Here is a 24728-nt window from a genome sequence, read left to right as displayed (position 1 = left end):
CTGAAAAGAATGGAGGCTTGGGAAATTGCATTGAAGATCACTGACACCTGATCCCAACCTTCAGAGAGCATGGGGCATGGGTGAGGCTACCTACCAACAGTAATAACTAAAAACATATCATCCTCGAGACTGATGTGCCAGCCACACAATATAAAGTTCAAACAGTGATTGTCACCATATCTTTTTTGAAAGGGAGATGGAAGTAGATCCAGTAAGAACTTTCAACGGAACTTGAATAAATATTTGAAATGGAGACGCGCAGAGGATAGGATAAAGGACCGGGATTAATTGGACAGTTCCTTGAAAAGCTGAATAGCCTCCTTCCATATCTGATTCCATACACTGCAAGGCGGAACGGTGCCACGCCAAGCAACGGTCCAAATTTCGGAATCACTCTTCACTCAGAGGGGGGTGAGGGTGTGTGGGACGAGCTGCCAGCGCAGGTGGTGCATGCGAGCTCGATTTCAATGTTTGGGAGAAGTTTGGACAGGTACCTGGATGGGAGTGGGGTATGGAGGACTATGGCCAGGGCGCAGGTCGATGGGACAGGCCGTTTAAATTATTCGGCACGGACTAGACGGGCCGAAGGGCACGTTTCGGTGCTGTACTTTCCTATGACGCTATGACTCTTAAAACAATCCAGAAAGAGACGGCTTTATCTCTCAGGATGTAGAATTCGTTACGATACTGCAATCACTATGCTGAGAAAGTGAGGTAGGGTAGAAGAGTTGAAGCGAAGCGGAATGGGGAGATGCTGGAACTGACACACAGGCACTGCTTGTGCGGTTAGTTCCCCCCATTCTGCAAACAGTGGCCACTTTACGAGGGTACCTCCTTTGCCTAATAAAGCGATAACTGAGCGTTTGTTCGTGGGTTTTCTGCCGCTGCAGCCCATCCGCTTCAAGTTTCGAAGTGTTACGCATTCAGAGATGCTCTTCTCCACACCACTGTGGTAACGCGTGGTTGCTTGGGTTACCGCCGCCTTCCTGTCAGCTTGAACCAGTCTGGCCATTCCCCTCCGACCTCGCTCATTAACCAGGCGTTTTCGCCCACAGAACTGCCGCACTCTAGATGTGTTTTTTGTTTTTTTTTGTTTGCTTGTTTGACTTTGGCAGCACTCTGTAAACTCTAGAGACCGGTGTGCGCGAAAACCCCACCAGATCAGGGAGTTTCGAAAATAATCAAACCAACCCGTCTGGCACCCACATCCATTCCACGGTCCAAGTCACTTAGATCACATTTCTTCCCCATTCTGATGTTTGATCTGAACCTCTTGGCCATGTCTGCATGCTTTTATTCATTGAGTTGCTGCCGCATAATTAGATATTTGGATTTACGAGCGGGTGTACTGGCGTAGCTAACCAAGTGGTCACTGAGTGTTTGTGTTAAAGAAGCAGAAACATTCGTACAAAGATGATCCCTCCCTGAAACACCCCTCCATGTGTCAGACAGTAAAATTCGAGTTTAGTGACGGCTGGATACCAGCTCGTATGGTTACCACACGGGCTTCCCAGAAAAGTAAGGTCTCAGTGAAAATGTATTTCCGAGGATCGGTGGTTAAGCGAATGCCGATAGATGGCCAGGCACGGTTTAAATGCAGAAAAACTCTCAGTTTTGTGAGGCCATTTTAGGTTGTGAGAGGGCTACTGGCTCGTCCCATTGCGAGATTGAAATGTGCTAAAATATGGTGATATAATTTGGCAAGCTATTGCGCTTGGCGCCGTGCGTATTTACGACCCTGGGCACAATATCCACTTGACACAGTAGCCGAGAACTTGTTCCCCATTCCTCGGATTCTCACTAAATTGCGGGATTTTTGCTAAAATATTTCCCACCATGTCTCCATTTCTTCACCTCTTGTGTTCACAGGGAGGAGAGTGGGGAGGAGGCTCGCAGAGCCCGCTGCGTACTCTCCCTCCCAGGGTACACAACACCATCATCCAACCCTAACTCCGGAGTGGCGCCGTTGAACGAAATTCGTTGCTCTCTGCCAAGACAAGCAAGGCTAAAACGCAGACCACTCCTCGCGGCAAAACGTTACACAAATACCGGACACACAACCGCTATCCTGTCCGCGCACTCACGGCGATTATTGCGTCCAACCCTGTCGCGCGCTAGAACCATCCGAGACACCCCTCGATCACTAACCCCTCACTATTCTGCTAGGACTTCCCTTCTTCTGCGCCCCCTTTCTCTGTTTAGCCCTTTCCCACCGCAAACGGAAAGTTTCGATCCTAACGCATTTGTTTTCATCTCAACTTCAATAAACTCGCTGACCAGGTCCCAAATGTTCCGTGACAATAAGTCCATTAAGCACCATTTTGCGCTCAAAGTAAAAATTGTGCGTTTTATGTCAACCTGACAACCCTCTACAAGTATGATCATTCTGGGTGGTTTTAAATATTATGTGAGTGTTAGATCTATCGAATGATTTTTTAATTTAATGCGGGAGGGGCGGAATCTCATTGAAACCTATCGAATGTTGAAAGGGCTGGATGGAGTGGCCGTGGAGAGAGAGGATGTTCCTTATAGTGGGGGAGTCTAGGATCAGAGTGCACGTTCTCAGAATAGAGGGGTGCCCCTTTAGGATAAAGAGAGGGAGGAGCTTTTTTTTAGCCTGAAGGTGGTGAATCTGTGGAACTCATTACCACAGACGGCTGTGGAGGCAAAGTCATTGGGTATATTTAAGACGGAGGTTGATAGGTTCTTGGTTAGTAAAGGCGTCAAAGGTTACGGGGAGAAGGCAGGAGAATGGGGTTGAGAGGGATAATAAATCAGCCATGATGGGATGGTGGATCAGACTCGATTAGTCGAATGGCCTAATTCTGCATCTACGTCTTATGGTCTTAATTGTTCTTTCTATTTGTAATTGTTATTTTTGGGTTGCCGAGACAGAGACAAAAGTTGCGTTTTAGATTTAGATTTCAACAGTTTGCATTGGCCCGTTCGGGGGGGTGGGGGGGGTTAATGCTGGTGCAACAAAAATGCAATGTGAGTGGGGGCGGCAGTAGGTTTCAGACTCCCTTTTATCTGTTCCATCCGAGCCAGTCACAGAACGAGGCCCCCAGACAGACCCTTTCAACAGGGGGTTGCGTGACCAACTTTCTTCAGTCCGGTGGCTGACAGTGTTTCCCCCGTAGCTTAGAATCTGAGATTGTGGCGCAGAGCGGCGCAGCCTGCGAAATATTCCTAAAACTTCCTGAAACTCGATGATTCCCAGAAAATTAAAAGGACGCAGATAAATAGCTTTTTTTTGTTATTTGACCCTGCGTGCTCTATGAGAAATACAAGTTAACACAGTTTCTGACACAATTAGCACAGTGACACACCCATAAATGCTCACAACTGGAGACATGTCTCATTAGTGCTTCAAACCATCCATCCAAGGATATTTAACACAGCCACGTACCAGTACGAGCATCGTGCCACATCAACACACTTATTCACAGCAGTTCACATGCGTAAAGACATGATCCCACACATTAAATATGACCAGCTACTAAAAGAGTGACAAACACTCAAACATAAACACGCCAGGACAGTGATTCACAAATGTCAATTCACTAACATGCGCTCGTGAGCGCACGCACACAAACTTTATTCATGTCACACATAGACAGTCGCGCGCGCGTCTCTGCACAGCAACTCAACTAAGTCACACTCATTAAGCAGTGCGACAAACGCGGAAAAACACAGCTAATATTAGTGCAGACGTGTGATTTGTTCAGAAGCACACACAATTGTGCAAAGTTCCAGGCATACAAACGCACTAGTAGGCAGCGCAAGCCACAGACACCAGTTGGAAACACGAGCTCAACCAAGTACACAAACCCTCTGAAGTTCACAACCTGTGCACACACACACACACACACACACACACACACACACACACACAGACACACACACACACACACACACACACACACACACACACACACACACACACACACACACTCGTGCACACGGGTGCACATGCTGAGTAGCGCGCACAATGACAAGTGTGATAACAGAAGGACTGACGCGCGTTTGCATTCACGGAGGAAAGAAGCGTCCAGACTGACATCTCAGGAATTTACATCCAGTAGTGAGTACTACAAGGGGTTAAATTCACACTTGCAACGCACAAACATACCAATGCAAAGAAGAAACCACTAACGCACTAGTAACACGCACAGTATCTCTCCTACACTTGCCTGGTGCAGAGGTAACTCGTTATCTGTCGAAAACAAGTTGCCTCAAATGATCTCGCTCCTGCACACACCGTTCCCTAGATGGTGAGTGGGGAAACTGACCCCGCCATTTTATAGTCTTCCCAAAAAACATCAATCTTCCTCTGTAATCTGAAAGCAGTAAGTAAAAACAAGGGGGTGAGAGAGAAGAGTGAACTGGAAGGGGGGAGAGATAGAAGGTGTGAGTCTTAACACAGACATTAGGATAAATTGAAGTCAGGTTATAGAGTGTTGTGTAAGGGAGAAAGAAAGACAACGACTGTCAGGCATAGATATGGGTTGGGGGGGAGGACAGAGAAGAGAAAATTAACAGACAGTGGGAGAGAGGTAGAGCGCAAAACATATTGAGATAGTAAGAGCATAGTGAGATGAACTGTTGTATTAAATAAATGTAAATATACTCTCAAAGTTGAAGAATTAAAAAGTATGTCTACGTTTGGATCTGACCCAGAAATAAATAACCTGATATTCATTTCTGAGGGGCCTATTGCGAATTTGATTTTAAGTTAACAGAGACGTTGGCGCGGCCTGTATGATTGGAGACTTATATTTTGTACATTCTGCATAAAGTCCTCTAGATTACAACGGGCACTGCAACTAATTTGGAACCCACAAGACGGGGGTAAACGGTTGTGCAGTGCGCTTTCTGTACTAGTCACCGCTGCGCAGATACGATCTTAAAAAGCTCGAATAAACTATTTGTACTTCCAAGATAAAAAAATACCAAAAATAGGCTGATTTAGGAAAATATGTTGAAGATGCGCGCAGTTTCACCTCGCTTTTTCGTTGTATAATCAATGCAATTTATTAAAAAAATAAAACAACCAAACATGTGAAGAAAATGTGCTGGGTTATCTTCAGGGTTGGTTCTGCGTCCTGGCGCGGACGGAGACCGTCTGGTTATTTTCACGCACTATTGCTGAATTAAAATGCTCCAGCACTAGCCTGTCGGAGAATGCACAGGTCTTTGAAACAAAATGTATAATGATTTAAATGTCAGGATTTTTAATTAGTTCCTTGAGTTAATGAAAAAAAAACTGTAATAAAATTAGTCAAAGATTCAGCTTGCTACGCCGTGTTCAGACAGTAAACATAAAAGTGTTTCCCTCTTGGCCCCAGCAGTTTATGCCTGTGAGTGAAAGTCCAGACTGCATATGTATCATTGTGTGCGCGAAATTATTTATCAGAGTAAGTTATATAAAGAAAATGAATGCATGTTAGAATATATGTGAGAACGGACGTATTAAGTCGTGCGTTAGAATGTGAGCGTGTTAAATAACTTGTGCGCGCCAGTGTGTGTTGCATCTGTTGACTTTGTGTATATATGTTTTGAGTGACTATGTGTGTGTGTGTGTGTGTGTGTGTGTGTGTGTTTGTTAAATTGTGTTAAACTTTGTACATTTGACAGTGTACATGTTTGTGAGACTGTGTGTGTGATGTGGTGTGTGTGTGTGTGTGCGCGCGCGCGCTTGAAAGCTAAGATTCAAGTTTTGCTCTGTCAAGTCACCATGCTGTTTATTATTTTTTTGGGGGGGAGGGGTTTCATCTTTGTACAGTCAATTTGCATGGAGTGAATGACTTTCCTAATGATTATTACGCTCTAAATCTTTACGCCCTGTTGACGATCCAGTGAGTTATTTTGCAGGCTTGGCTGCTGATTATGTTGTTGTTTGGTGGCACCGCCGTTGGATGAGGACGAGCAGGAGCCAGCTCACCGACGGGCACCTGCAATCCAAAAGCTTGCCCGGTATGGGCTGCAGCTCGGGTGGGCACTGATGGGACGCTGAAGGGCTAAATTAGAAAGGAAAGGGTCTCAGGACGAAGAGAGCGGGTTGATGGTAACACTGACTGCTAAAAGGTTTTTGTTTAAAGAGGCGAGTTTCTTCTTCTGCGGGGTTTACTGGTGAGGTGCCGTGTCTTTCCAGCTGTTCAACACCTTTCGCCATCACCAACCTATTCCCACAGTTTAATCTCTGCCAGCATAAAGTTGGCCTTAACTAAAATGTGTCGTCTTCTTTGTGGGGGTGGGGGCTGCTTGACAGAGGGATGCATAGAAGGCCAGGGACTAACACGCGCCCAGTTTCTCTCTGACCTCATCTCCAACCCTCGCCCCTCAAATCTACACCCAAAATCAACTGAAGGACGGGGTCGGCATCTCAGGAAGTTCAGTGACAGGCTAATGGAGGCTCAGTTGGTTTCTCCAACGATGGCAGTGTCCTCCCTCAAACGCTTTTTGTGGTAAGGGCTTTCCGACCAGATATAGGAAGTAACAGAAAGCCCAGACCGCAAAAAGATCCGAGGGGGACTTGGATCTCCTTTCATGGCCTTGCAGGATAGCAGCGATTCCTGGATCCATCCACAGCCTTCTCCGGTCTTGCCTTCAAAGGACCTTTCTCCCATCACCGAGCACTTCCCTCGTTTTTTTTTGCTCAGCTATTCATTTTTGGAAGAGGGGTCCCTACATCCCTCTAATCACAACCCCTCCCGCTGCTCGTTTTTTTGTTTGTTTTAAAGCGAGTGAGGCTATTTAAGCAGCTCTCCCTTGCAACGCGCAACGTTCGTGTTCGCCTTCATCCCCTTTCTCGTCGGCTCCCTCCCTCTCGCAGCTCCTCTCACTCTCGCAGTCTGGTGAATCTGCGTAAAAAAAGAATCTAACCTCCAACCTGAGTCAGTTATTAAATAGCAATGCGTGCGCATGTGCAAACCCGGCCCGGCGTCAAAGCACGTCCCTCTCAGCCTATCGCGTTCGCGCTTCGCACGGCTCTGCCTCTCGAAACCACCCTTTGCAGACCAGTCTCCTGAAACTCGCTCCAGCCTCTCCACTTCACCGTTGGCAAGGCAGTCTGTTGGCTCCGTTGCCCGCCATTCGCAAAACTTTAACCCTCCAGTACAACACTTTCCCAGACAAGCGTTCCAGACTCCGAAGCCCCACGCCTTTCTCCCATTTTGTTCTCCACCATCCCTTTACCACAGCCGCTGTCCAAAGCCCCAATCATTGTCATCGGTCACCGCGGTCACCCCTGCAGCCCATTTCTTCCCCCCGACCTTTCCCACCGCAGCACGGAGTACGCTTATTTTCCCAGAGACCTCCCAAAATCGCCCAACCCCACGCTATCTAAATCTGAGGCGGTCTCGCCTTTCTCCACTCCGCCGAGAACATTTTGCTAGCCTTCTTTTCTCACTCGCCCCACAATCATTCTTCCAAGACTTGATCTTGCTATACTGTTCATAGGCTTACACCTCCCCACCCCAAGCCCCATGTATTCAATTCTGAGCATCACATTCTGTGGGAATAATGCTCGTGGCTCCGGGAAAATGCCGAAGAGATTTTCTAAACCGGTTTCAGGGACGGAGGGGTTCTGTTATATGGAGAGGCTAGATAAAATAAAATATTCTTTCTTGTTAACACACACACACACACACACACACATACACACACACACAACGCTGGAGGAACTCAGCACGCCAGACGGCATCTATGGAAAAGAATAGACAGTCGAAGTTTCGGGCCTAGACGCCATCAGGACTGCAATCTTTCTTAGGGCAGGCTAAGGGGAGATTTAATGGAGGGGTTCAGTATTGTGAACGTGGGGGCATTGCAGGCTGTTTCCGCTGGTAGATATTGGAAACTCATTCAATATAATTGACAAGACAGCCAAATGGGCGTCGACAATTCTTTTTGTCGCCGCCAATTGTGCTCTGGAATATTCATCATGGTATGGCGGTGGAAACAGATATAACGGAAACATTCAAAATAGAATTAGGAAAATGTTTAATCAAAAGAGAAAATATTTTCAGAGCTACGGGGAAGTGAGCGGAGCTTTTGTACTAATTGTAGAGACCGGTGACAGCAAGTTTGAGGGCAAGTGGCCTTTCTGTAGATGTGTTACCATGGCTCAACTTCTATGTTATGTCTTTTTCTCTTCACTGAACCAGTCTCATCCAAAGCAAGCTTCAGTCAGGCTTCCTCCTTTAAATGTTTCCCCGTGTCTTTAACTTGTTGACACCCTGCTGTACAAAGAGAGAGGCAGCCGCACAGGCGCGCGCGCGCGCACACACACACACACACACACACGCACACACACACACACACACACACACACACACACACACACACACACACACACACGTACACAAACACTTTCTCACACACACCTGCAGGCTGTTGGCGCTTCGCAAAATAAATTATTACAAATTGCCCCGTGTTATATTGCATGCTTACCGTATGATGTGCTTGCTTTATACAGGCGTTGGACTTGATTGTACATGTAATGTTTTTTAACACAGAGTTGTGGGTGCTTGGAACGTGCTGCCAGGGGTGGTGGTAGAGGCAGATATATTAAGGGCATTTAAAAGGCTCTTAGGCGCATGGATGAAAGAATAATAGAAGGCTATGTGGGAGAGAAGGGTTAGATTGATCTTAGAGTAGGCCAAAAGATTGGCATAATATTGCGGGCCGAAGGGGCATGCACTGTTCTATGTCCTATGTTCTAATCTCTTCCCAACGTCTATTTGCTGTAAAATATATATATGTATATATATGTACAAATCTATATTATATATATATATAGCCTCCAAGTTAAGTATAAGAAGTTGGTGGCTGATATACGTATAAAGGAGACACAAGACACTATAGATGCTGAAAACTGTAGCAACGTTCTGAGAGAGGAACTCAGTCGTTGAGACGGTTTCTGTCTGTGCACCTAGCTTATCATCCACTCTATCTTTCAGTCCACATGAAGGGTGTTGACCCAAAAGGCCAGCTCTCCAATTCTATCCACAGATGCTGCCTGACCTCTAGTTAATATTTCATTTATCTCTCTCGGCAGGAGCCAGGACAAACAGATTTGTGCCAGTTTTGCAATTGGGACAAAGACTCATTCAAAGAGAGACTACCTTCCCAAATTAGAGATGGGATTTTGGGAGTCAGACTCTGGGCATGTACAGTATGAGAGCCTGGAATATCTGCAAACAAGGGGGTGGGTGGGGGGGGGGGGGGGTATCCACTGTCTACCAAATCCAAATTCACGGAAGCTGCTATCCTGGGAAATCTGCTATTGTGCTAATTTAAGTACCCATATTTAAGAATGTATGCACTGAAGAACTTACCAGTCGTTGGTAACTCGATGCTTCGACTAGTGGATACGTCAAAAGGTAAAGTTTGGCTCCTAAGGCTTTGCTATTGCTTCTGACGTATAGTATTTTATTACACGTTGTATTTACCACTCCCCAATATTTTACAATGTTTTCTCTGGTCTGCTGGCTCGCGCCAGAGAATTTTGTTACCTCTTCATTATCTCGCCAAGAATGCACTTTCAGACGTAAAAGCGGGCCCAGAGTGAAGGTCCCGACTGCAGAGCGCATTGCTTCTTAGCTGAGTTCTCCTGCGGACGGACTGGAGAGAGTCCAACAAAGTTTTAACCTCACCCAGCACTTCTCAGTCCCCTCCTCCTCAGTCCACAGGCACTGAGGGCTGAATTGCACTGTTTTCTATCAGATCTCAGCACGGGACAATGATGGAATTCAACACTTTCCCATCGCTTCCCCGGGAAAGTGTACCCATGGGAATCATTTCTGAGTTAGTGTCGAAACATAGACTGGACATTACAGTGCGCGAAGACAGAACAGTGGCAAACGACTGTGACAAGCCTTCGCACCCCCCCCCCCCCCACACACCACACATCAACAATGTCAAACTTATTTACTTCAGTCTGTAGGTTGGAAAACCAACACGCTTTGTCTCCAACCCCACTCATAACCACGGGTTAGATTAGTAGGAAAGAGGACCCATAAAGTGGAAGGCGTATCCCGCCCACACTCTGATATCCCAGACCCTGCTGTGTCATCTATGAGCCCCCTCATTATTTACTTGCCAGGTAGGGGCGGTGGCAGGTTCACGATAGCCGACGTACAAGTTGGCTAACGAGGCGGGGTTGGGTCTTATTCTGGTCCACTGCCCCGCCCCCTCTAAAATAAGGAAGTAAACAATAAGTTATTGCGTTATTGGAGACTGCGTTTGACTGCGCCGAGGTACTCAGATAAATCATGCGGTACCTTGAAGAATCAGCCATACAACCCTCAGTTCCTCCCCTCCAAAGTACTACACTAGTTTCTTGTAGGCAATGTATATTTCAATATAAACACTTCCTGTCCGCTCTCTGCCTCTCTTTCTTTCTGTTTCTCTCTGTCTCTCTCTGTGTTTCTCTCTTTCTGTCCGTCTCCTTCTCAGCTTCTCTGCCTCTGCTTCTCTCTCTCTCTCACGCCGCGCACACACACACAACCGTCCTTCATTAAACGTGCAGGAAGAATCCCAGAATTAACCTAAACCCGATTCCAGGATCTATCCTCTCAGACCCCGGGAGCATCCAGCACTTGAGCTGCTCTTCCAGCGAGCGTAGCAAGTAAAGCTTAGAATAACTGACCTCTACATCCCGCTCTTGGCCGCCCGCTCTCTTCCAACTGCACATTTCCTCTGCCGCTCAAGCAGAACAAGCAAACATCTGTACCTGAGATTTAGAGAGAGGCAGGAGTCATGCCGAGATACCGTGCTGTTCTAATTGACGCGGCATCCTCGGTGTTTCCGCGGGGAAGTATCGGCTTCAGAAGCCACGTCTTCACACACTGCGGAGCCGAACTGTCTCGCTATTTACACCACAAAACCATCGCCTGTATCTCTCCGTTGAACTCACAGCTTTATTCCCAGCTTTTAAGTTTCGCAGTGCCTGTTGCCTCATGGTCTCGCGCAACTCGCTCTCACAAGCATCCCGGGATTTGGAGAAATATATAAATAAACAGTAATGCTAAAAAATAACGCGCGTACCTGCTTGTTGCCATCCCTCCGCGCTGGATTCCCTCTCGGATAGAAGTGATATTTCAATGTTAGACGGCACACTGTCGAGATGTACACAGACCAGAATAGCCTTGTGTCTGAGAGACTGATTGAAAACATCTCCCCTCTCTCTCTCTCTCTCTCTCTCGTCTCTCTCTCTCTCTCTCTCTCTCTCCTCTTCTCTCTCCTCTCTCTCTCTCTCTCTCTCTCCTCTCTCTCTCCTCTCTCTCTCTCTCTCTCTCTCTCTCACTCTCTCTCTCTCTCTCTCTCTCTCTCTCTCTCTCCTCTCACTCTCTCCTCTCTCTCTCTCTCTTCTCTCTCTCTCTCCTCTCATACACACACAGCATAACAACCTCCTCGCTATACCATTTCACAGTCACGATTTCTGGGAACCTCCATCTCTCTGTACATGACGCATCCCTGGGGCAGTCACGACTAGGACTCGCTGCTTTACACCATCACATTTTTTATTATACCTTAAAAAAAAAAAACAAGTGCTAGGCACATAAAGTACTTGAAGTTACCCCGTCAGCACCACGGACAGCCTCCTGATTAGGCGATGTGCTCGCTGCAACCCCCCCCCCCCCCCACCCCTCTCTTTCCCCTCTCACTTCTTCTCTCATTTTCTTTCCTCTCTTTATCGCATTTCTGTCTTTCTCTTTCTTTCTCTCTCTCCTCTCTTTCTCCCCCCTTACACACCACACACACACACACAACACACTCACACACACAACAACACACACACACACACACACACACACACACACACACACACACACACACACACACACACACACACACACACAATTTCTATTAAGGGCTTGTAGGGGAATCCCACTTTCAACTCTGCTGTTTGTTATTTATGGTTCTTCATCGATTAGAAAGGTTGGCATTATTCCTGGCCATTCCATGAATTGGTGAAATCAGAATTCTTATACAGCCCTGGCTCAGGAATCCCTTCAACATCCACTTCCAAACCCCTGGACTTTAAGCAGTTGACCCTCAGCATCCCGACGTCGTCCCTCAGTTGGTGCAACTTGTTAAGTTTACAATTTTATTATACACTGCATACGGTATACCTCAAGCTATCTGAAGCATTGAATTGGAAGAGGGCCCTACTTCAGAAATGTCCTTTAGCGAGCTAGTCACCCCAAGGTTACTTTCAATGGAAAGATGAAGTTATCAAGGCATATTATTGATGCAAACCCATCATCTGTCCATTCTCAGTTGAAGTTCTTTGGACGCTATGTTGATGATCTGGTCACTGCACCTGTACTTATCTCATGATAAGTTAATGGATGGTTAGAATTAACAAAGGAATGTGTACCATCTTAGACTGCAGTTTTATGGGAGCCTTGCAATCTGAACCCTTAATTAATCAGATTATAAGGATACAGGTGAATTAAACTTTTCCTTCTTCCTGTCTACTCTGAACATCCATGCTTGTATGTCATCCATGAACGAGTACAATCATTTACCCCCTGGACAACCCATCCACAATTAAGTGCAACAGATCTAAAAGGGTTACTCATTGTTCATAGAGTTCATTGGATCTATATAACATGGAAAATAACTCTTTGGCCCCTGGAATTTGTGCCAACCATCAAGCACCCGTTTACACTTTATACCTTGATCCCACTATAAGCTTCCCACCTTCCCTTGAACCTCCTCCACAATCCTCGCCCCCAAGTTTGTAACACTTACTAACACAGTAGGGATAGTTTACAGTGGCCAAATTGGACCTACCAACCAGCACATCTCTGGGATATGAAAGAGAAAGTGGATCATCCTTTGGAAGCCCATATGGTCGCAAAGAGAACATGCAGACCCCAGGATGAAACCAGGGCACTGGTCCTGCGAGGCTGTGGCTCTCTCATCCAGTAGTGGCTATTCCCACAGGAAAAAAAAAAAGCTGGTGAAGTAGAGGGACATTTAGTAGGGAGAGCTAATAAATGAACAGACCCCATAGTAATGGGATTACTTGAATCAAATATGATGTTCTCACTAAGGGGTTGCCTGTTGGTGGATCTTCGGGTGGCTGTAGAGGCTGATCCAGGATCCACGTATTCTGAGAAATTTGCAGACCTCGAAATCCTGCTGCTTTCACCACTTGCTGATCACTATGAGACTTAATCTGGGATGTCAGAGTCGATTCTCTTAATGGACTTTATTTAACATGGGGAGGCTAACGTATGGACACCCCCACCCATGTTTCTTGACTGATCAGAGCCAGGGTCCAGTGGCAGTGAATTCAAGATGACTGGGGGACTCCTCACTGTTGCAGCCTATCTCCACCTTCACTACCATTGTGACATATTATTATCTTCTGCCAGCTCCACCACTGAGGTTTTTGGTTGGATCGCTCTTTGCCAGGAACATTCCCAGTGATCTTCCTGCCATGGTTGACCCCATGGATGCCAAGGCTAAGCACCAGATGACTAAACTTCTGACAGCATCACTCACGGGATCTCAGGGAACTCACAAGCCTCTGCATCATCACAAGGTGACAATCCAGTTTGGAGAAGACAGGCTGTCATATCTCTCAGTGACCAGCAATCATTATAGCAAACAACCATTAAGTGGAGTGAATTGGAAGCTATGGATATTGTACTTGTTAGATGGGGAAGGCTGGGCAGGATTCCTGGAAGTACTTTAAGATGTTGAAAATTTATTGCAGATTTCTATTCTACTGATTTATTGTATTCACTAAAGGGTGCAAGGACTAAAGGACAAGCAATATATTAGAGACATTCAAATAAAACTCAAAAGGTAAACAACACAGAATGATTTAGAATGGAATTCTTCAGTGGTTTATATGAACCGGGTTGGGATGAGAGGGTTGACTGCAGAGAAAAGAGTTTGAAGAATTGGATGACAAGATGATCATATTGGATGAATTTTATGCAAAAATCATCATTTCCTTTATTTCAAGAAGCATTCATATATTAGACCTGTACATATACCTGCTGATGTAAATTAATTCAAGTTAAACGACAAGAAAAACATTGGTAAATTCCATTGAGATTATATCTGATTCAGGAGAACAAAAATGCAGCAAATCATGGCAAATAAATTAAATTGTAATGGTTGATATATGTTTTCTTTTATTTCACTATTTTCAAGATCAAGGTGATGATGTAAAATGCCATGTTCCTGAAAGAGTTAGCAATTTTTATTCACCCCAACTGCAGAGATTAAATGAGTTGACATACAGTATCACAAAATGCAAAGTGTACTTTGTTTTTTTTTTGGGAAAAGCAGGTTAATTGGGCCAAGAAATATTTTTTATGTTTCATACTTACTTTCCACTTCTGACGGGTATGTACAGAATGAGTGCCAGAGCCTACAGGTTCACTTACCTGTTCTCTGTATTGGAGAGAGTGAGAGAGAGACAGGGAGAGAGAGAGAGAGAGAGAGAGAGAGAGAGAGAGAGAGAGAGGAGAGAGAGAGAGATGAGAGAGAGAGAGAGAAGAGGGAGAGGATGAGAGAGAGAGAGAGAGATGAGGAGAGGAGAAGGAGAGAGAGGAGAGAGGAGAGAGAAAGAGAGAAAGACAGAGAGAGAGAGGGAAAGAGAGACAGACAGAGACAGAGACAGAAAGAGAGAGAGTGAGAGAGAGAGAGAGTGAAAGAGAGAGGGAGAGAGAGAGAGAAAGAGATGAACAAACTAACTGATCTTTTCTCCTGTGGAATCTTGTCACTCCTGAATTTGGAAGGTATAGCAATCATCATAGTTCTTTGGCATTATCCAGTGCCTCTGTTGGAAAAGCACATTTGGAAGATTGGGTGACAGTAATTCAATCTCAATATAATGCCTGTGCTGCTTGAACTGCAGGCCAACACTGCAGTGCTAACCTCACACTAATATCCACACTGATATTGGGAACAACCGTTGCTATTGTACTCAGGATGATCATGAAGAAGTAAACAATAGTTAATCATACTACAATTCTAATACTCCACGTCAGTCAGACCTGTTCTTGCTGATATTATTTTTCCAGCTCTTTGCTCAAGCAGAATCTATCCAAATCTCCGGCTTGGTTTAACCTAATTGGTACTGGCCATCACACGCGGCTGAGTGTTTATTCTCTCAACTTCCAAGTGTGGATGTACTCTAATGGATTGGAATGTACAACAAGATGATCACCCAATAAAAATCCTGATGGGGATTTTGCAATCTTGGTTGGGAATATTTCTTGCTCCTTCCAATTAAAGCATAAAAACTAGCATTATCCTTAGAAAGAATTAAATGCTGGCAGGTTGACCTACCGTCGAAAACCTTGAGGCAGAGATTATTCCTGTTCACTGAACCTCCACATATACACATTTTTGTTGAGTCACAGGACATCAGGTATTCTGAATGTCAACATATGGTGTAGTATCAATCCCTAATTGTCTCATAACATTAGTGACTTCCTAGAACCAGTTATTTTTTTCTGTTAAGGACATTAGCAAACCATTGCAACACACAAAATGCAGGATGAACTCAGCAGGTTAAGCAGCATTTATGAAGAGGAATAAAGAGTCAATATTTTCAACTCAGACCCTTCATTAAGACTATGTCAGATCCCTGATGAAGGGTCTTGGCCCAAAACCTCATTTCTTTATTCCTCTCCATAGCTACTGCCTGACTTACTGAGTTCCTCTAGCATTTCGTGTGTGTTAAACCATGCATTTGTTGGACAAGAATGCTGGTTATTGCCATAACATAAGAAATGCCACAGTCCCATTGTGCACAGCAAGTTATCACATACAGCAATTGTGTCAGAGAACTTGCTTTAGTGGAGACACCGGAAGCTGTAGGTGCTGGAATCCGAAGTAACACACAAGATGCTGGAGGAACTCAGCAGGTCAGACGGCAGCTATGGAGGGGAATAAACAGTCGATGTTTCAGGCTGAGACCCTTCGTCAGGACTGGAAAGAAAGGGGGAAGAAGCCGGAATAGTGAATCATTGAGGTCTTTACCACAATCCAGTATCTTCATTGTTAATATATATATATATCTAATTGTCATTATCCTTATATTGCCCAGAGCCAACAAATGCTCCTCATACATAAACCATTTCATTACTGGAATTATTCTTCTGAACATCCTTTGGACCCTTTCCAATGTCGTCACATCCTTTCTTAGGTAAGGGGCCCAGAACTGCTCACAATACTCCAAGTGCTTACTGATTCATTGGCAATATCATGCTTTCTTTTAACAATGTGGAAACTTTTGTGCAGGGAAAAGAGGCAACCAGTTTGCACATATGAAGGTACCAAAAACGCTGGAGAGAAATAAAGAAGCTGCATTTGCATTGAGCCATACACATTCTTTACATCCTGCAATCAATTCTACAGACAATAATGTACTTAAGGGGACCAGGCTTCTTGTTTTATGGGCCAAAACGTATCAACCAGTTTGTACACAGCAGGACAGAGCATCTTCAAGACAGGGTTGAATCACAGTCTGGTATGGAAACAGCAACGCACAGAATGGAAACGTCTGCAGACAGACAGACATACTTTATTGATCCCGAGGGAAATTGGGTTTCGTTACAGCCGCACCAACCAAGAATAGTGAAGAAACATAGCAATATAAAACCATAAATAATTAAATAAAAATAAGTTAATCATGCCAAGTGGAAATAAGTCCAGGACCAGCCCATTGGCTCAGGGTGTCTGACACTCCGAGGGAGGAGTTGTAAAGTTTGATGGCCACAGGTAGGAATTACTTCCTATGAGGCTCAGTGTTGCATCTCGGTGGAATGAGTCTCTGGCTGAACGTACTCCTGTGCCTAACCAGTACATTATGGAGTGGATGGGAGTCATTGTCCAAGATGGCATGCAACTTGGACAGCATCCTCTTTTCAGACACCACCGTCAGAGAGTCCAGTTCCACCCCCACAACATCACTGGCCTTACGAATGAGTTTGTTGATTCTGTTGGTGTCTGCTACCCTCAGCCTGCTGCCCCAGCACACAACAGCACACAAGTGGTGGACACAGCCCAGCCCATCACAGACAAAGCTCTCCCGACCACTGAGCATGTTGACAAGGAGCACTGCCACATAAAAGCAACATCCAACTTCAAAGACCCCCATCATTCAGGTCACTCTCTCTTCTCACTACTACCGTCAGGCAGGAGGTACAGGAGCCTTGGGTCCCACACCAGCAGATTCAGGCACAGTTATGATCCTACAAACATCAGGCTCCTGTATCATAAGTTCAGTCCCCTCAATGCTGAACTGACTCTACAACCACTAAACTTATTTTCAAAGACTCTACAATTCATGTTCTCATCACTATTTAAGTTTTTATTATTTGCATGATTTGACTTCTTTTGAACATTGGTTCTTTGTCAGTCTTTATTTAAAGTTTGTTTATTTGTTACGTATCACATCATATGACATGGGCGATCATTGTCTTTCCATGACCCTGATTATTTTTCGCAACATGTTCCGCAGAAGTGGTCTGCCATTGCCTTCTTCTGGGCAGTGCAAGGTGGTTGACCCCAGCCATTATCAATACTCTCCAGAGCTTGTCTGCCTGTGGCCGGTGATTGCATATTTGAGATAAGCCCCAGCTGCTCATACGACCATCCACCACCTGCTCCCCATGGCTTCACGTGACCCTGATCAGTAGTGGGGTGGGAGTGGCACTAAGCAGGTGCTACACTTTGCCCAAAGGTGACCTGCAGACTAGTAGAGAGGAGGGGCACCTTACATCTCCTTTGGTAGAGATGTCTCCACCCCACCACCCACAATGTCGAATTCATTGTGTTTATAGTAATGTAGCAAATGCTGGAGGAACTCAACAGGTCAGGCTATATCTATGGAAAGGAATAAAGAGTCAACATTTCAGGCTGACATCCTTCAAGAGAGCTGGTAAGGAAGAGGGGGCAGCCTAGACCTGATGAAGTTTCTCAGATTGGAAAATCGACTCTTTATTCCTCTCCATAAATTCTGGCTTGACCTGTTGTGATCCTCCGGTATTTTCTGTGTTCTCTGGATTTCCAACATCTGCAGAATCTCTTGAGTTTTGTCTTTGTTTATATATATTTGTTTAATAAATTCTATTGTATTACTTATTTCCTGTAAATGCCTGCAAGATCATGAATCTCAAGGTAGCATACAGTGACATACACATACTCTGATAGTAAATTACTGTACATTGACTTTGAGGGATTAGTGTTGGTCGAGGTGCTTTTACTGTTCTTCTCTGAATACTGCCATGGGATCTCTTATTCTCAACAAAAGCAAGGATGAGAGAAGCATGCTCATATTACAACTGATGGAGCCTCATTGCTATTTATCAAACGAGTGCCATTCTTGGAGGAAGGCTATTCCTTCCTGCACCCACTGCACATCGTTTGCAGACGGTGAGGAGCATCAACGTAAGATCTTTAACTGGCAGGTACCTTGTTGCCTCCCACCTTCCCTCAGGTCACAGGAGGGGCAACAGCATTCTGACTCACCTTCTGCAAAGAGCCCCAATGCCATCCCTTTGTTCATCAGCTGTCCCTGTGTTGGGTTCAGATCAGGAATTGGCCTGCCCTGGGGTTAGAGGAGTGTCTGTCTGTCAGTCTGTGTGGGTGGGTGGGTGGGTGGGAGCGGGGCAAAGAAAGCACTTTCTTGCTGCTGCTCTGTTCTTATTGGTGCTTGTGTTGTCCTGCTGAACATGGCAGTGGAATGTGTGGTGACACTTACGGTCTGCTCCAGTGCAACCCGATTGTTGGCTGTGACACATTTCTCTGGATATTCCGATGTATGTGTGATTAATAAATGGATCTGAATCGGGATTGGAATCTGAAACTGAATCTGGATCAGGATCTGGATCAGCGTCTGAATCTGGATTTGAATCTGAATCTGAATCTGGATCTGGATTGAATCTGAATCTGAACATTAATCTGGATCTGATTCTGCATCTGGATCTGGATCAGGATCTGAGTTTAGATCTGAATCTGATTCTGAACCTGAAAATCAATCTGGATATGAATCTGAATCTGGATCTGAGTCTGAATTTGGATCTGGATCAGGATCTGAGTTTAGATCTGAGTCTGAATCTGAATCTGGATCTGATTCCAAATCTGGATCTGGATCAGAATCTGAGTTTAGATCTGAGTCTGAATCTGAATCTGGATCTGAATCTGAAACTAATATATACATTTAAAATAGGACCTTTGGAACACAATGTACATGTCAACCATCCAGGACCTAACAAGGGAGCAGAGACCAAAACATTGACTGTTTGTTCCTCTCCTGAACTGCTGAGTTTCTCCAACATTTTGTGTGTGCTGCTCTGAAACTAATCTGATCCTAATCTACAGGTGCTGATACAAGATACCTGCCAATGCCCCCTCTGTAAGAATCATTCCCAAATAGTCACTTTTTCCTGTGATTTTTATGTAGGTGCTGAACTCCCATGGACTTGAACAGGTGCGGAGATCACACCATGGAACAACAGCATCGTATTATCAGATCGGCATACTCCTGGATGCACAAAACATCCAAGGGTTAAGTTGATATAGGTTTCTGCGTAGAATACAATGATCTAGTAATGACAAAAATGCTAGAATCTAATCAGGAAGCTTAGTGATGTTACATCGTGCATGGTTCTGGTCGCATTTGGAGTACAATGTGTGCACTAGTTACACATTGCAAGAAGGATGTGGTAGCCACAGTGAGAGGGCAGGCGAGGTTTACCAGCATGCTGCCTGGAATGAACAACTGAAGTTAGCAGGAGAAATTCCATGGGTTGTGTTTATACTCACCAAAACGTAGGAGGCTGAGAGGGGCCTACTGTAGATGGAATAGGTCGCCTAGTTGTTCGTGCAATGATATTACAGTGCTAGCAATCTGTGTTTAATGCCACCACTGTCTGTGAGGATTTTGAATGTTCTCTCTGTGTCCATGTGGATTTCCTCCAGGTGCTCCGGTTTCCTCCCACAGTCCACAGTAAGTTATGGGCATGCTGTGTTGGTGCCGGAAGCATGCTGATGCTTACTGGCTGCCCCCAGCACATCCTCCGGCTGTTTTGGTCACTGATGCAAACACCTGTATGTTTTGATGCCCACTGTATGTTTTGGTGTTTCGATATATATGTGACAAATAAGGCTAATGTTTAAGACGGTCAGAGTCTCGTTCCAGAGCAGCGAGTCCATAACTAGAGGGCACAAGTTTAACCTGAGGAGGGGTAAAGATCTGAGGGGTATATTTTTCACAGAGAGGACAGTGGTCATCTGGAACCAGCTGCTGGAGGAAAAAAAGTCAAATGAAAGTCAATGTCGAGTTCATTGTCATACGTACAAGCCTCCTTACCATAGCATCACAGGCATAGAACAATCAAAACATAAATTAAACAGATTATTCACAATTTTTTAGAAGAAAGGACACAATTAGAGCAAACCTATTATAGTGCTAAGTGTCGCAAGTGGTCATAGTGTTGCTATACTGAGGTGTTAGGGTTGTGCATGAACTGAATCACTGAAGCTGGAGCGGCAGGTACAATTGCAAAGTTTAAAAGGCATTTGAACAGGTACATGAATGACACATCTCAAAGGCATACAGATTCACATTCACGTTCAGGTTTAGATCTACTTATCACATCAACATCGAAGCCTGCAGTGAATTGCGCCGTTTGCGTTCATGACCTACATGACCTAAGTATGTGCTGGGGGTGGAAGCACAGTGCTAGTGTCGTCACACATTCTGACGCCAACATAGCATGGCCACGACGCTCTGCAGAGCAACACAATCAGCACGAAAGCAAAAAAACAACAACAATGTCAGCAAAGCAAGCCCCTCTTCCATACCCCCCACCCACCCCCTCACACACACACAGGGGACAAACGGACTCCCAATTCCTATCTTCATGACTCAGAGTCCAAATCGGATTCATTTGTTTATTTCATGTACAGTACTGTGCCGAAGTCTTAGGCACGCTAGATTTTTAAAAAAATCTTTTCAGATGGTAAGGCCTCCATAGAGCCCTGATCTCAACATCATCGAGGCAGTCTGGGATTACCTGGAGCCAAAGCCTGCAGAGGAATTGTGCACAGTTCTCCAAGATGCTTGGAACGACAGTTATAAAACTGTACAACAGTGTACGTAAGAGAATTGATGTCACATAAAACATTAATTTGATTTAGCTTTTTTTTTAAACTGCATACTGCTCTTTTATCATTTTTTTTAAATATTTAGAAACTTTTCATTTCATTATCTTGAAAGCATCTTCATTTTGCAGAATTTTTTTACACTTGCCTTAGACATTTGCCAAGTACTCTACATCAAAAACATACCGTGACATGCGTCAACAACCAAAATCACCAAGGAGGTGCTGGGGGCAGCCTTCAAGTGTCACCACACATTCCGACACCAACATAGCATGCCCACAATGTTCAGCCGAACACTGTAAGACTTAGGAGTCGAATTAGGCTATTTGGCCCATCGAACCTGCTCCGCCATTTAATCATGATTGATCTTTTTACTTCCTCCGCAGCCACGCTGTTCGGCCTTCTCCCCGTAACTTTTGCTGCCGTGCCCAATCAAGAACCTATCGAGCTCTGCCTTAAGTACACTCAATGACCTGACCTCCATAAATACCCTAAAGGAATTTCTTTGCAGTTCAAAGAAAATGGATGCCCCTCTATCCCCAGGTGTGCCCTCTTGTCCTGCACAGAACGACAAGTGACAAAACAGTAACAGCTAAACAAACCCCATTGACATTCAAGCAGTTCTTACATAGGCACATGGATGATAGAAAAATGGAGGGCTATTAGGAGGGGAGGATTAGATTGACCTTAGAGTTGTTGAAAAGGTTAGCCCAACATCATGGGCTGAAGGGCCTGTACCGTTCTGTTCTTTGTTCTGTCATCTAATTAGCAATGTGAAAATTCACCATAATATCCAAACCCCAGCTCAGGATGCTCCTGTCACTTTACATCTCTTTACCTTTGCCAGCTGCTTTAGAACATAGAGCAGTACAGCACAGTACAGGCCTTTCAGCCCACAACTTTGTGCCAACCCATAGTCCACGATCAATTCATCACTTCCCATAAAACTTCATCTTTCTTATATCCACGTGCCTGTCTATGAGTCTTGTAAGTGTTTTGATTATATTAGTCTCTGTGCTATGTAATAATGTAGTTGTTAACACAATGCTCTACAGTAATGGCAACCTGGGTTTAACTCCTGCTGTTGTCAGTAAGGATTTTGTTTGTTCTCCCCGTGACCACGTGGGTTTCCTCTGGGTGATGTGGTTTCCTCCCACTCATCATGGATAAGTTGTTAGGGCAGGTACAATAGTGCCATTTAAAAAGCATTTGGATAGGTACATGGAGGGGCAGGACTTATATAACCGTATAACAATTACAGCACGGAAACAGGCCATCTCAGCCCTTCTAGTCCGTGCTGAACGCTTACTCTCACCTAGTCCCACTGACCTGCACTCAGCCCATAAACCTCCATTCCTTTCCCGTCCATATACCTATCCAATTTTACTTTAAATGACAATATCAAACCTGCTTCTACCACCTCTACTGGAAGCCCATTCCACACAGCTACCACTCTCTGAGTAAAGAAGATCCACCTTGTGTTATTCCTAAACTTTTGCCCCTTAACTCTCAACTCATGTCCTCTTGTTTGAATCTCCTCTACTCTCAATGGAAAAAGCCTATCCACGTCAACTCTATCGATCCCTCTCATAATTTTAAATACCTCTATCAAGTCCCCCCTCAACCTTCTACACTCCAAAGAATAAAGACCTAACTTGTTCAACCTTTCTCTGTAACTTAGCTGCTGAAACCCAGGCAACATTCTAGTAAATCTCCTCTGTACTCTCTCTAGACTTCGAGGGATATAAAATAAGATTAGCTTTATTTGTCACATGTGCATCGAAAAATACAGTGAAATTCAACATTTTTATCAAATCAAATTAAAGGGGCGAGGATCGTGCTGGGCAACCCACAAGATTCACCATGGCAACATAGTTTACCCACAACTCACTAACACTAGCCCTTACGTCTCTGGGATGTATGTGAGAAGAAACTGGAGCACACAGAGGAAACCCATGCAGTCACGGGGTGAACGTACAAACTCCTTACAGACAGAGGGGGGAGTTGAGTCCCAGTCTTACATCAGTCGCCGTAAAACATTGCGCTAACCGCTATGCTATCGTGCTGCATGGGATGCAGGAAATTGGTTCTAGATGGGCGGGCAACATGGTCACCACAGGCTGGTTGGGCCAGAGGGCCTATATTTGTGCTATTTGCTCCCCGACTTGATGAGAGATGAGAAATACTTGCCTTTGGAACTGATGAAGAGTCCTAATGAAGGATGTCAGCCAGAACGTCAACTGTTTATTCCCTCCATTATTGCTGACTGACCTGCTGAGTTCGTATAGCATTTTGTGTGTCTTGCCTGTGTAACTACTTACACCTATCATTGGTTAGATCCATGACGCACTAGCCAATAGTCGGATATCTAAACAAATATTTATTTTTGAGTTAAGGTCAGGGAAGCACTAACATAAAGATCACTCAATGATTTGCAATTACTAATTTGGTTTTAAAAAATCTGAAAGGTTATTTCATCCTTCTTTCCCTATTTTGCATAACAATATATCATTACCATTTGCGTAAGCATGGGCCAGCTTTATAATCTGAAAGTCTCTGTGGAGACACCTTTCTCCTCATGAGTTTGAGATTGAAAATAAATTGGGTTCCTAATACCTAGAACATATCTACAGGTGAGGAAGTTTACTCGGTATTCCTCTTGTGATACAGCAAACTATCCTACCCTGTCCCTGATATTATGTGTGTACTTAAGTCAAGTTACATCTGTCCTCTCAGGTGGATGGTTTGTCCAGGTTCTTTGAATGATTGGTTTAAGAACCAATCAGCTGTCTAGCCAATATTTATCTCCCAACCAACAGTTAAAACATCATTATTGCAGATGGTGGGAGCTAGCCAGAGCACGGACACTATTGTATTATAGGTAGGTACACAACGCTGGAAGAACTCAGCAGGCCAGGCAGCATCCGTGAGAAAAGAGTAGCCAATGTTTCGGGCCGAGACCCTTGTATTATAGGTAATGTTACAGTTATATAAGACCTTGGTTAGACCCCACTTGGAGTACTGTGTTCAGTTCTGGTCACCTCATTACAGGAAGGATGTGGATGCTATAGAAAGAGAGTGCAGAGATTTACAAGGACGTTGCCTGGATTGGGGAGAGCATGCCTTAGGTTGAGTGAACTTGGCTCTTTCTCCTTGGAGTGACGGAGGATGAGAGGTGACCTGATAGAGGTGTATAAGATGATGAGAGGCTTTGATCATGGGTTTCATGGTCGGCTCCACATTGTGGGCCGAAGAGTCTGTAATGCACTGTAGGTTTTCTATATTTCTGTGTATTTACCCCACTGCAACAACTACCCACACAAAAAGCCATGCAGGTTGGAGACAGGGCCATAGAAAGAACAGAATTGGCTGTGAAGTGTCTAGGTGACAAATCTTGAGGCCTTCCCTTGGTTAGGGTTGACCATGGGCGTTGTGTCCCAGCCGCAAAACAAGACTGTTTGATATGGAGAGCAAGCTGTTATCCATGTGGCCGGCTTCCCCTCTCCATGCAGCTGATAAATAAAGAGAAACAGCAGAGACTGATACAGTCTGGCACCAGAAACGTCACAGGAGTTGTC

General features: G+C 44.8%; 1 long non-coding RNA gene across 2 annotated transcripts in view; it reads right to left on the bottom strand.

The window, feature by feature from the left end:
* Positions 1 to 11181, bottom strand: part of LOC140719063 (uncharacterized) — an 88529-nt gene extending 77348 nt beyond the window's left edge. For both annotated transcript variants that reach the window (XR_012096851.1, XR_012096852.1), the window contains exon 1: positions 11050 to 11181. This is a non-coding gene — a long non-coding RNA (uncharacterized lncRNA). The remainder of the gene's footprint in view (positions 1 to 11049) is intronic.
* Between the last annotated feature and the right edge of the window lie 13547 nt (positions 11182 to 24728).

Source organism: Hemitrygon akajei, chromosome 31 (genome assembly GCF_048418815.1).
Source record: "Hemitrygon akajei chromosome 31, sHemAka1.3, whole genome shotgun sequence".
In the NCBI taxonomy this organism is placed as follows: Eukaryota; Metazoa; Chordata; class Chondrichthyes; order Myliobatiformes; family Dasyatidae; genus Hemitrygon; species Hemitrygon akajei.
Note: the sequence above shows the minus strand (reverse complement) of the source record. Positions and strands in the feature narration are given on the sequence as shown.